This window comes from Astatotilapia calliptera, chromosome 1 (assembly GCF_964374335.1).
Source record: "Astatotilapia calliptera chromosome 1, fAstCal68.1, whole genome shotgun sequence".
NCBI classification, from domain to species: domain Eukaryota; kingdom Metazoa; phylum Chordata; class Actinopteri; order Cichliformes; family Cichlidae; genus Astatotilapia; species Astatotilapia calliptera.
Window position 1 is genome coordinate 27,344,717 of NC_137422.1, and position 11,430 is coordinate 27,356,146.

The 11,430-nt window shown below is 38.8% G+C and overlaps 1 protein-coding gene across 2 annotated transcripts in view; it reads right to left on the reverse strand.

The window, feature by feature from the left end:
• Nucleotides 1-11,430, reverse strand: part of kif26ba (kinesin family member 26Ba) — a 100,340-nt gene that overhangs the window by 71,472 nt on the left and 17,438 nt on the right. The window lies entirely within an intron of this gene.

Here is an 11,430-nt window from a genome sequence, read left to right on the forward strand (position 1 = left end):
AAGAGATGAGGGGGCATTCTTTGTTTACTGAAGTTTAATCAATACACGAGTTGTGGAGATGCAGAATTTCTATGTCCATGTGTATATGTGCATCCAATCAATATTCATGCGATGGATATCTCTTAGCAGATTTAGACATTAAGATTGAGACAGATGATTGACAGAGAAGAGATAAAAACATGCAGAACAACCCTTCTGGATCTATCAAGCCGCTCAATACATCATACTGGTGTTATTAACAGTTAATGGGCTGTTTATCACATTACTGACAAATAATACTGCTTTAACACAAAGGCTTCCCAACTGTATATCTGTGTGTGTGTGGTCAGCTTCTTTGGTGGCTCTTATTATGCTAATAACATAATAGGAGACTATTAGAAAAAGGAAAAAAAATAAAATAAATGTAACATCCTGTCTGCCACACCTAATAAGCCTCTCTCAATGACAAGCTTGTAGCTTTACAATCAATACACTGTATGTATGTATGTGTGTGTATGTGTGTGTGTGTGTGTTCATTTTAAAGTAAAACGTACCCTCTCAATGTGAGAACTGCCTGCTTGACTATGTCAACAAACCACTAGACCACAAGATACACACACACACGCGGCATGAGTTCAAATCCTACTGAGTATGTGAGCGTGTGCATGTGTGTTTATGGATAAAGGGTAACTTGTTCTTGTGAAAACTAAGCAGCATAATGAACAGAACATGCTGTTAAACATACACATACACACACATGCAGTAATAGCATTATACAAACATACTCCTGCCTGACGTGAGACAATAATAGCACACTTCAAGCGGCAATAAATAGACTACTGGAGTGAGACTGTAAGGAGAAAGTTGAGGTGAAGCCTAACAGTAAATACAACTTCTTCTTGTTAGCTGCTTCCTATAGGGATTGCCACAGCAGCTCTATCCCTTCTGAAGTATCCTCTTCCATCACATAAACCCTCTGCATGTCCTCCTTCACTACATCCGTGAATCCTCTCTGTGGTCTTCCTCTTTTCCTCCTGCCGGGCAGCTCCATATTCAACATCCTTTGCCTGGTATATTTGCCAAATCAAACATGTAAATCATCAATGAGATTTATAAATACAGGTTGACAGTTTTAATTTTCTTTTTCTTTGCATGGGAAGTGCTTTGACTGAAGGGGGAAAGCATTAATAATGATTAATAGTCATAAAAATGATAACATTAGGTATTCTTAATGTAGTGACTTATGGTTTCAAATTACATTACTTTTATTAATGCTTATGTAAGAACCCTAAATTCTCCCTGTGCAGCTCAAATTTTCACTCTAGACAGAGTCTATTTCTCTTCGTCCCTGAGATCATCACCAAAAGGACTTTTTGGTAAATGGAAGAAAACTGCTGTACTCTCAAACTTATTGTAGATGTCCAAGAAAAGTGTAATGCCATGTCAATGTCAAATAGCGTTGGCCACTGAGTTAATCAGCACAAAGCAATAAAAGAAAACAAAGAATGACAAACTCAAAATGAAAAGGAGAGAATTGTCGAGCATTTAAACACATTTAAGTAAAAACATGCGTGAAATGGGATAGGGATGACTCTAGAATGGAAATTCTCATTTCTTATATATGTTATAAGTAATATCTTCCCATTACAGCCTTTACATAAACATTCTAATTATTGTGACTAGACCAGACTGTTCATGTTAGTTATAAAATATGATTGAGGGAGACAGATAAAATAAACCACTGTGAACAAATTGTGAAGCATTCTTCTCATCGGTGCCAAAACAATAACCCTGCTTTCCGCTTTTCCTGTTTGTACTGAATTGGAAAAGTCCTATCTTTGCCAAAAATTGGCAAAAAGGGAACATTTAATCTCTTTTGGCATCTTTTGACCCTTCTCTATCACCCTGTCACACATGCACACACTTAACTGTGAGAGCACAGCAGACAGGCGACTAAAGCAGCATTAAAGTGGACACGGTGTATGGTCCTTGAGATGAGGGTCTTGTTTTTCCCAATTAGCTAAGATTTGAGAAGCAGCCAAGCTGCCTGACTGAAAAAAAGGAGAGCTGTGGTTTCCGAGGGGAAAGATGGGGAGGGGGGATGAAAAAACAGGCAGCTTTTGCAAACGCTGACCATGAACACAACACCTTGTACACACAAAATGCAAATATACTTTCTGTGCCTGCTCGATGACCCCATTTCTGCAATTTTCCCCCTACTAATACTGCATTTTTTTTGTTATATTCAGCTCATCTTTCATTAGAACAGCATAACTTTGAGCTGAGTTAAGTATCTTACCAGACAAGGTAGGCTCTATTCAAAGGAAATTTTGAATTCCACCAATATGAAACACTCTGCAGATTAACAGAGATTTTTAGTGTTTTGCACAGTTTGATAATAACTTCTCGCTGTGAACTGTCATATTCTCTGCTCTCCTCACTTCCCCTCCTTCTTTCATCACACCTATTCATCTCTTCAACCCATCTCTTCACCTCTGACTTCATCAGTATTCTGTGAGTGACTCAATCACTCGCAGCATCACAGATAGTCTATATGTGTGTGCGAGTGTGATTCATTTCCTCCTACATGGGAGACAAACGCATCCTCGGCTCTACGCTGCAAAGATGGAGTGACAGAATAAGGGAAAAGCAGAGAGAGATGGCGATTGAGTCCATCGTAACTGAAAAGTGACCTCAGCAACTCTTAGTGGCTGACAGTCAGTGTGTTTGACTGTGTGCGTTTATATGTGTGTGTGTGGGTGGATGAGTGCAGACTGGACACAGAAGGATGCTATTACTGAGATTTGATGAAAACAGACAGCTCGCCCTCACTGTTTGTGTGTGTGTGTGTCTGTGAGTGTGCAGGAGGTAAAGGATTCAGGAAAATAGGCTGTCAAGCTCAACAAGACACATCCCTTTCATAAGCACACACACACACACACACAAATACATGGAAAAATACTCTTTCCACCACTGACTATGAGACAACACTTTGACCCACCTCCTTTACTGTATTCCTATTTTCTGTCTGCATCAGTTCATAGCATCATATCACATTCAAAACTAAGAAAACAGAAAAGGTGGGAAGAGAAGACAGACAGAAAACTGACTGACGTGTATTATATGTGTAGTCTTCATTGTTGTTTGCCAGTTTATTCTGGAGAATGTATGTAATCAGTTCCATATGAGTGACAAAGCAGAATAAATCTTTCCTTCCCATGCCTTCACTCATCCCTCTGCTCATCCATTTCTCCACTATTTGCTCCTGTATTTACCCTATCACAGACACACAGGCACTTCTCAGCAGGTCAGGAATCAGTGAATTCATGCAGAAGAGATGCAGACGGTCTCTTGCACCTGCTCTGACAACAAGCGAGCATACACATTATATAAGCTCATATACTTCTATGTAAGCACACACTCAAATAATGTAAACTAGCAAAGACATGGAGCAGATAAGAGACTGATAAAAATATTATAAATTTCAACTCTGTTGGCAGCCCATAATCGCAGTTATGATGGAGACTGTGTGCATGTGTGTGAATGATTAAGTCTGACGTCTTCGCAGGATGAAGGTCAATAACACACAGGTTATAAATGACATCACACACATCAAACCCATGGATAGGCACATATACGGTATATTTACCCAATGTTGCAGTGACCAAGGTCAAGCACAGGTCTCACACACCATTATGTCTAAAACATATACCATCTTTTTTCTCTCTTGTACATATACATACACTCTCCGGACACTTGTTCAACTACTCATTAATGCAAGTATGTAAACAGCCAGTAACATGGTGAGAACTTATTGCATTTAGGCAGATTAGGTAAATATGATCTGCTGAAGTTCAAATTGAGCATCTTAATGGGGAAGAAAGGTTATTTGAGTGACTTTGAATGTGCTAGTTGGGCTGGGCTGAGTATTTCAGAAATTGCTGATGCTCCGAGTGGGTTTCTGCACAACCATGTCTGGGGTTTACAGAAAACGGTCCAATAACGAGACAATATCCAGCAAGTGGCAGTCTCTGAGGACTGTTTCCAGCACCTTGTTGAATCTATGCTACGAAGAATTAAGGCAGTCCTGAAGGTAACGAAGGTAAAAAGGTAAAGTATACCTTAAAAAAGTGTGCACTGTGTATGTTTGTGTTACATACACAAAGGTATCACACTCCAAAATTATACAGTTGAATAGTAGTTCAAATTCATAGCTTCACTGTAAGGAGAAAAAAAAATCATTTATAAAAACAACAACAAAGAAGCTGAACCAAAGCTGCTGAAACTGTAGTTTTTACCTAACTTATACCAAGAAACATTAAAGAATCAATCAGTGGTCAATGTAAATGTCAGTATGGATCATCATCATGGACCAAAACGCAAGATACAAAACATACAAGTGGAAGAAAATCCCCAAATTTCAGAAATATCAAGTGGGGACAGGAGAAAAAGACAACTTCCAAAAAGCAGATTAAATCCAAATTTAAGAGAACCAAACAAGACACAAGTGAAAACCAAACAAACCAACAAACAAAAACAAAGAGGAGTGGAAGTCCATTTGAGAAAATCACTGCGAAAATCACTGGAAATGACTAAAAACCAGAACTTAAACAGATAATGGAACACAAGGAAAAGTAAAAAAGAAAAAGTAACGGATAGAAAATGATAGAAACAGAAATTCTAAATCAAGACAAAGAAAATATTATTAATGTCAATAATTAATTTAACTATATGTGATATTGGATTGTATTAATCCTAAAAAAATATACCGCTTAAACGATTATGACACCACTGAGACTTAACTATAAATGTGAGAAGAAAATACACGGGTAAAGTAACAAGAATATTTGTGCAGGGAATACTTCATGATGACAAATAGAGCCTGCGTAAAGAATCCATAAAAAACCACACCAACAATTCAGTGCAGATAGATAAAAACGTTGAAATGCACTACACTTAATAAAAGCTACATTAACTCCTTGTGTTTAAAAGCTACCTAAGTGGAAGATTAGTGTTTTTGTAGCACACATCAGAAATAACCCTTAGCAGAAGTTGTTCTTTAATAGCATGTTCGCAAGTGCCAGAATATTAAGCAAACCAACCGCTGCCTGCACAGACTTTTCTCTTTCTTTGTTTCCCCTCTGTGACAAATAACTAAAGAACCCCGGAAGGTTTCCTCTTTCTCGCTCATTTATTACCTCCAGCCCCTCTTCCTCCTCTCTTTCCCTCTCTGAAGTATGTCTCCTTTAATCACCTTTTTAATTGGTCATTCCCTCAGATGATCCAATAATGGTAGTAGGAGTTAGATTGGTTAGGACATAACTGTGACCTATTACACTAACACACAAATGCGTACCAGCACATGTGCATAAATCCTGTGAAGCATTCATTTAAATGAACAGACACACAGTTTGCCTGCACACATTTACACACTCGCTTGTGTTGTTGACACATGTTAATAACAAAGAGAAATGCATTAGAAAGTTTGTGTTGTCACAGCAGTGTGAAAATTAATTAGCATAAGCATGTGCCTACATACTTCTGGTGTAAATTACTTGCTGCAAAATTTTCCTTGATACTTTCGGGGTTTTCTTGTTCATTTTTTTATGTGGATGTTTGTGCTGCCCGACGTTTGATTGTATAATGTTATGGCTTCAAGGCTTCTTACTGTATGACTGACAATTTATACAGTGTTCAATGTCATAAAACATATTCCAGAAGAGTAAAAACTGCAGTGGAAACATAACTTTCAGAGGAAGCAAACACTTTGTAAAACCTTATGTTATGCCAAACTTTCTAAGCAGGTCTTAACAGAATTTCCTCGCAATCCTACATATCCAGTTTTTATGTCTTGGTGACATAAAAAATATTATGTATTAATTTAGAAGATACTTCAAAATGCCCAGGTGCATTTAAAGATGGCTGTAGAGTGCCAAGACATGCTTCTAGAGCAATCAACCAACCAATCAAAATTTTAAAACATGCATAAAACATCAAATCAAGTTGATGATACAACATGAAATTTAATTTCTGCGCATTTTTCAGTGGAGCACGTGTATATCAGCGTCACCGCCATCATTAGCCCTTTAGTTAGCCAGACTTGCCGTGAGTAGTCCGTCTCTGAGACAAAGAAAGCAGGGTGGGTTCATTCAAAGAGGACAAACTTTTGATGCTTTTATCTGTTTGTCTTTATGGATTTTTCTTTGAAATCTTACTTTCCTTTGAAATGTTGTGGGCAAACAACTCTCAAGAGACAGACCATGTTGATGACACATTTGTGTCTGCAGCCAGCCATTCATGCAGTCACTCTTCGGGATTGACAACCATAATTAATTGGCTGTCTGCATGCTGCCATGAATTAGCTTAGGTTAAGTGCTCATCAGTTACAAAGTTGTTTTTTTCTTCACCCACAAACATATAATGTCCCAAAATAGCCTTGCTTGACCTGCGTGTGTGTGTGTATGTGTGTGTAATGTCAATCAAAGAGGATGTAAAATACTGGAAACAGATGCTACAGACAGATGAGATCTCTTTCTCTGTCTGTGTCCTTCTCACACGCAAACAGGACAAGTGTTTATGTGAATTAAAAGAGACTTTTTAAATTTTCGCTTCATCAATATTTCAGCCCGTGTATCTGTACATCCACTGTTTGTTATGCATGCTGCCTTCTCATTAACAGCCCGAGCTGCAGATCTTGTCCCGGCCTGTACAGAGTTAAGTTTACAGTCGGGCTCCCTGCTAGTGTAAATGAGCTAGCTGGCTGGAAGACAGCCTGGCTTTTTTATTAGCTGCCCATCCACAACAGTGCCCAGTGCTATAAATGAAATAGCTGTTTAAATTGCTGCCTCTTTTTTTTAAATGTGAAAGTTACTCGCTGGTGCCTGTTTTTAAATTATCTGGCTATCGATGGTGCTTCCTGACTGTAAATGAACTGCATATAAACTCTGCAGTCTGTTTTTTTTTAAATTAGTCCACCATCTGCACTGTAAATGAGGTATATGCAAAAATAATCTTCTTCACTGTGCTAGCTAGCTACCAATTAGCTAGTTGTTTGCACCTGAATATAGATGAGGGAACATGGCTAGTTAATTTAGGTGAGAATGTATTCTATGTGAATGCCTGTTTCACATTGGATATCTGCAAGCAAGGCAAAATTTCACACCCCGCTCTGTTCACATCAGAAAGAAAGAAACGATTAAACAAACAGAGAACAGGTGTAAACATTGTGGCACACCTCTAGTAGATCTACCACAGAAATGGTGCTCTGTGATAGCTTTAGTCTCCAAACATCTATGTATGGGATGCTCTAAAATAAGCCATCAACCATCAGCCCCAAAAGGATGCCAGGGACGACAGAATTTCCACTTCAATGGGTCAATGCTGTTAGGCAACACAAGGGGATACGTGTACAGCAGCATGAAGGATGTTTTATTGTTCTGACTGATTGGAACTCATCAGAGCTTGACAATAAAATGCCAGGTCTTCACTATCCCTGGTGAGAAATCTCTGATTTTACATTATATTGCTAATATGCTCCATATTAAGATCAAAAGGATCCAAGCCTTATGACGTGCACTACATAGAGACTGCACAACTATACTTTTTTCCAGCTTCAGTCACTAAGAATATAGGACATTTAAAGGATGTGCTTATGCTTCAGGAGCCACACAGCAAATCCTTTTCCGTCTTTTCTCTGTTCTGTTTTCACCCTTTCCAGGCATGGGGTTACACCTTGTCTTGATTAGTTGTAAAAATGTGTCTGACTGAGCACAAAATAAAGTATTCGCTCATAATTGTTTATTCTCCTCTTTTTGTCCTCCACCTAGTTTTTAACTGTCTTTCCCCAAGCTCTTCATCCCATCCTCTTGCTGCCTCTCTTTCCTTTCCCCTCTCTTCTGAATCCCTCTCTTTTGCCCCCTCTCTCTCTCTGTGACAGTGATAAATTGCCCGTCGGGTTGGGTAATCCATCTTGCCGTATCCCACACGTGAATACACACTCTCCGACGCCCTCTCACTCCTCCTCTGCTCCCCTCTTTTCCTCCACTTTTCCTATCCATCCGTTCTTTCCCCCCTAGTATCCTTTCATTCCAAGGTTAGTGAAGCACCGGAGGAGCTGAAGGTAAAGATCTGCCCGATAACCTCCACTTATACCTTTACACAGTATGTGCACACACATGAGAAAAACAGGTAAACACATGTGTTTCGCAGGCAAATGATACAATATATAAAGTCACATCACCAGTGGATGGCATGAGTTTTCCTCTCTAATAGTGTGGCAGAAAGGCAGTATATCAAGTCATTTATTATGAACAACCAAGACTTTAATTACTATCCTTTTTTAAATAAAATAAAAAATCGCACATGTTGAATGTTAGAAGTGTGATTAGCAGGTCTTCAGTCAGTATTGTCAATTTTTAGTTACAGAGCTCCAGACTATCACTCAGCTGCCCCTAATTTCAGACGAAGTAAAGTGGTGATAACTAGGGTGTCCTGGTGACCTGATAGTGAGTTCATATGTACCATTTAGCCCAGTTGCAACATCTTTGGTTTCATGTCATTTGTGTCAACCCCTCCCTTTTACCCTCTATTTTTGGTGTTCCTCATCTACAAAAACAGCACAAAAAAGGCCAAATGGAAAATTGGCTATATGACTAATAGTCTGCAGCTGTGCAAGTAGCTCTGTTAAGTTCTTATTAGACACAAGGAATTAAGAGAAACACTAATATTAGGATGAATAAAAATAGACTGATTTTAAGAACCATTTTCAGCTTTTTTCTTTCTTTAGCACAATATATTAGCTCTGAATATAAAGCACATCTAAGGATGTTGTTACAATTTGCAAAGGACTGACACATATGCAGGTTTGACAATCACCTAAGCTGGAGGTTCATGTGTCTGTACTATAATTTTCTGAAACTGATAATCCAACATTAATATGTCTCACTGTCTCTGCTTCTCTTGTATTAATTAACTATTAAACAACTATCTTTGGCACTCTTCAACAACACTGCGAACATCTCCCTGGAGAGGCAGTTTTTGTAGATCTGTTTTCCCTGAGCTGGATATATCCTACAAACTACAAATGATTTTGAGAACACATAAGCCAGCTGCTTTACAGGTTACCCTCAGCAGACATGGGCAATACCTCTATATACCGGTGAAGACATTTCATTGTGGAAAATATATCTAACTAGTGATTATATATTTCACTCAGGACCAACCAACTCATTTGTTAAAATATTTCTGTTTAACAATATGGAAAAACAAGGACACATTTTAAACAGCTAAAATTGTTAGAAATGTTTTTGGTAGAAAAAGCTAACTGCACTTTGAACAACAAATAATGCAGAAAGATTAAGCCAGTTTGTTAGTTTACTCAGCTTTATAATCATATATATCATATACTGTATATCAATCAGCCTGCTAACGCTATTTAATATGCCAAGATTCACGAAAGTCAACTGAGTGTGCTTGCTCTTCTCCAGGCTTCATTCTTGCACAGTAGCACTCATTCATACACTTCTGCAAAGCAAAGCACAGTGCTACACTGTTGCCCAACGAGGTCCTCAAAGGGAACAGCTGGGGCTGGAGAGCTTTGCTCAAGAGCACAGTTGTTACTGAGAGTGGGAAGACTTCATCCGCATTTCACAAGGTCACCAAACCTGAATTCGTAATGACAACCATTCAGTCACAAGGCTGTAATATGAACAGCTAAACTACTCTTGCCCAACCAGATATGATCAATCAGAGATGAAACAAGGAGTAAAATAAGAACTGGAGAGATATGTGAAGGTAAAGATTAAAAAGGGAGAACCCTGCTTTTCTATGGCAGCCCTGTCCCTTTTTCTGACAATGTATGTAGGTAGACGTACAGTCAATAGCAGATAACAGTAAACAACAACAACAACCACAACAACCTCTCTAAACCGAGCCCACAGCCTCCATCTGCTCAAGGTAATTGGAAAGTTTAACGGCTAGAGGCTATTCTCTGTGTCTGATTGAAGCGCAGACTGGGAACAAACAGCCAATTTACTTTCTCACTCTCTTCTCTCTCTCTCCCAAAAAGCAAACACACATACACACACTTTCCCTCTTTCACCCTTGTCCAGTCTATAAGCATTATTGCCTCTCCCTTTCTTTAAACTCTGTTTTGACTAGGTTTTTATTCTCTCTTTTCTTTTCCCCAGCCCTTCCTATCTATTTTTTTAATCTTTCACCCCCTCCATCATGTGATAAGAGGAGGAATGGGAGAGGAGTGATGTGAGGTCAGAGGGAGTGCTGTTATGATGAGATGGATGATAAGTATTAGGAGGAAGTGGATGATATTTATGTCTGTTGGTCAGTAGGCTTGAGAGGGTGATAACAGAAAAGAAGGAGAGGACAAAAAAGGACAGCAGAGGAAAAATCTGCTACTTAAGATTTAGTTTTAAGAATCTGCTAGGTTATATTGTCCTATTATAAGTCCTATTCAAAGAGGTTCTTGATCAAAAGCCTTTAAAAATACTACAGTAGCTGATACACAACTATTTCAGTGAAATCTACCATGAGAACCAGAATGAAAACTGTCTGCTGCTTAAATGTCATCCTTGTTCTGGTTGCACCTCCTGCCCTTTACAATCCTCTGACGCAATACACTCACAGTCCTGCTTAAAATACACACACACACTGGGTTCTCCTGTCATCCTGTCTTTGGCATTCGTCAGCCTCTTAACTTACAGTATATAGCTCAGCTAGGAATGTATGTAAATACTCATAGGCACTAATTTTGCAGGCCAACAGTGCAGTGTATTTAAAACAGGAATGCCATTACTGTACTTGTAAAAGACGACCAGCTGACCCTCAGAGCCCTGCTTCTAGTTTTCACCCTAAAAGGCAGGCATGTTGGCACTGTAGGGACTCACAGTCACACAGTACACAAGGTCACCGCAGCTTTTTGTAGGCAACTCTGTCGCCTCTTCCCACACACTCATCTTTTCTTCTATCCTTTCTGCTCCTCTCTCTACATCCCACTCCTCTTCAGTTTCCCACATCTATACTTTCAGCTTTCAATATGCTTCATTGTGAGCAGCATGCACAGTAGGCTCCACTGGTGTGTGTGTGTGTGTGTGTTTGAAGGAGAACAATATTGTAAAGCACTTTGTAGATTCTGGCTAAGGTTGTAAGGTATTTAATGTGAGTGCAGATCATTTACAGTGAGGGAGAGACGACTTTTTTTTTAGGTTAAATTACATTCACTATTAAAGTCTACACTATTCCCCTGTTTATGTTAATGAAAAATATTCCCTGGGGCATAATTAGAGAAATAATAAAAGAGAAACATAATATACTTGAGAAGGTCCATTTTCAAATGTAAATTTGTGAGTCTATTGATCAAACAAATTTGTCAATTCGTTTAAAGTCAATGTACTGTTTCAAAATTGTGGCCTCGGGAAAGAAAATCTGTTGCCAAAG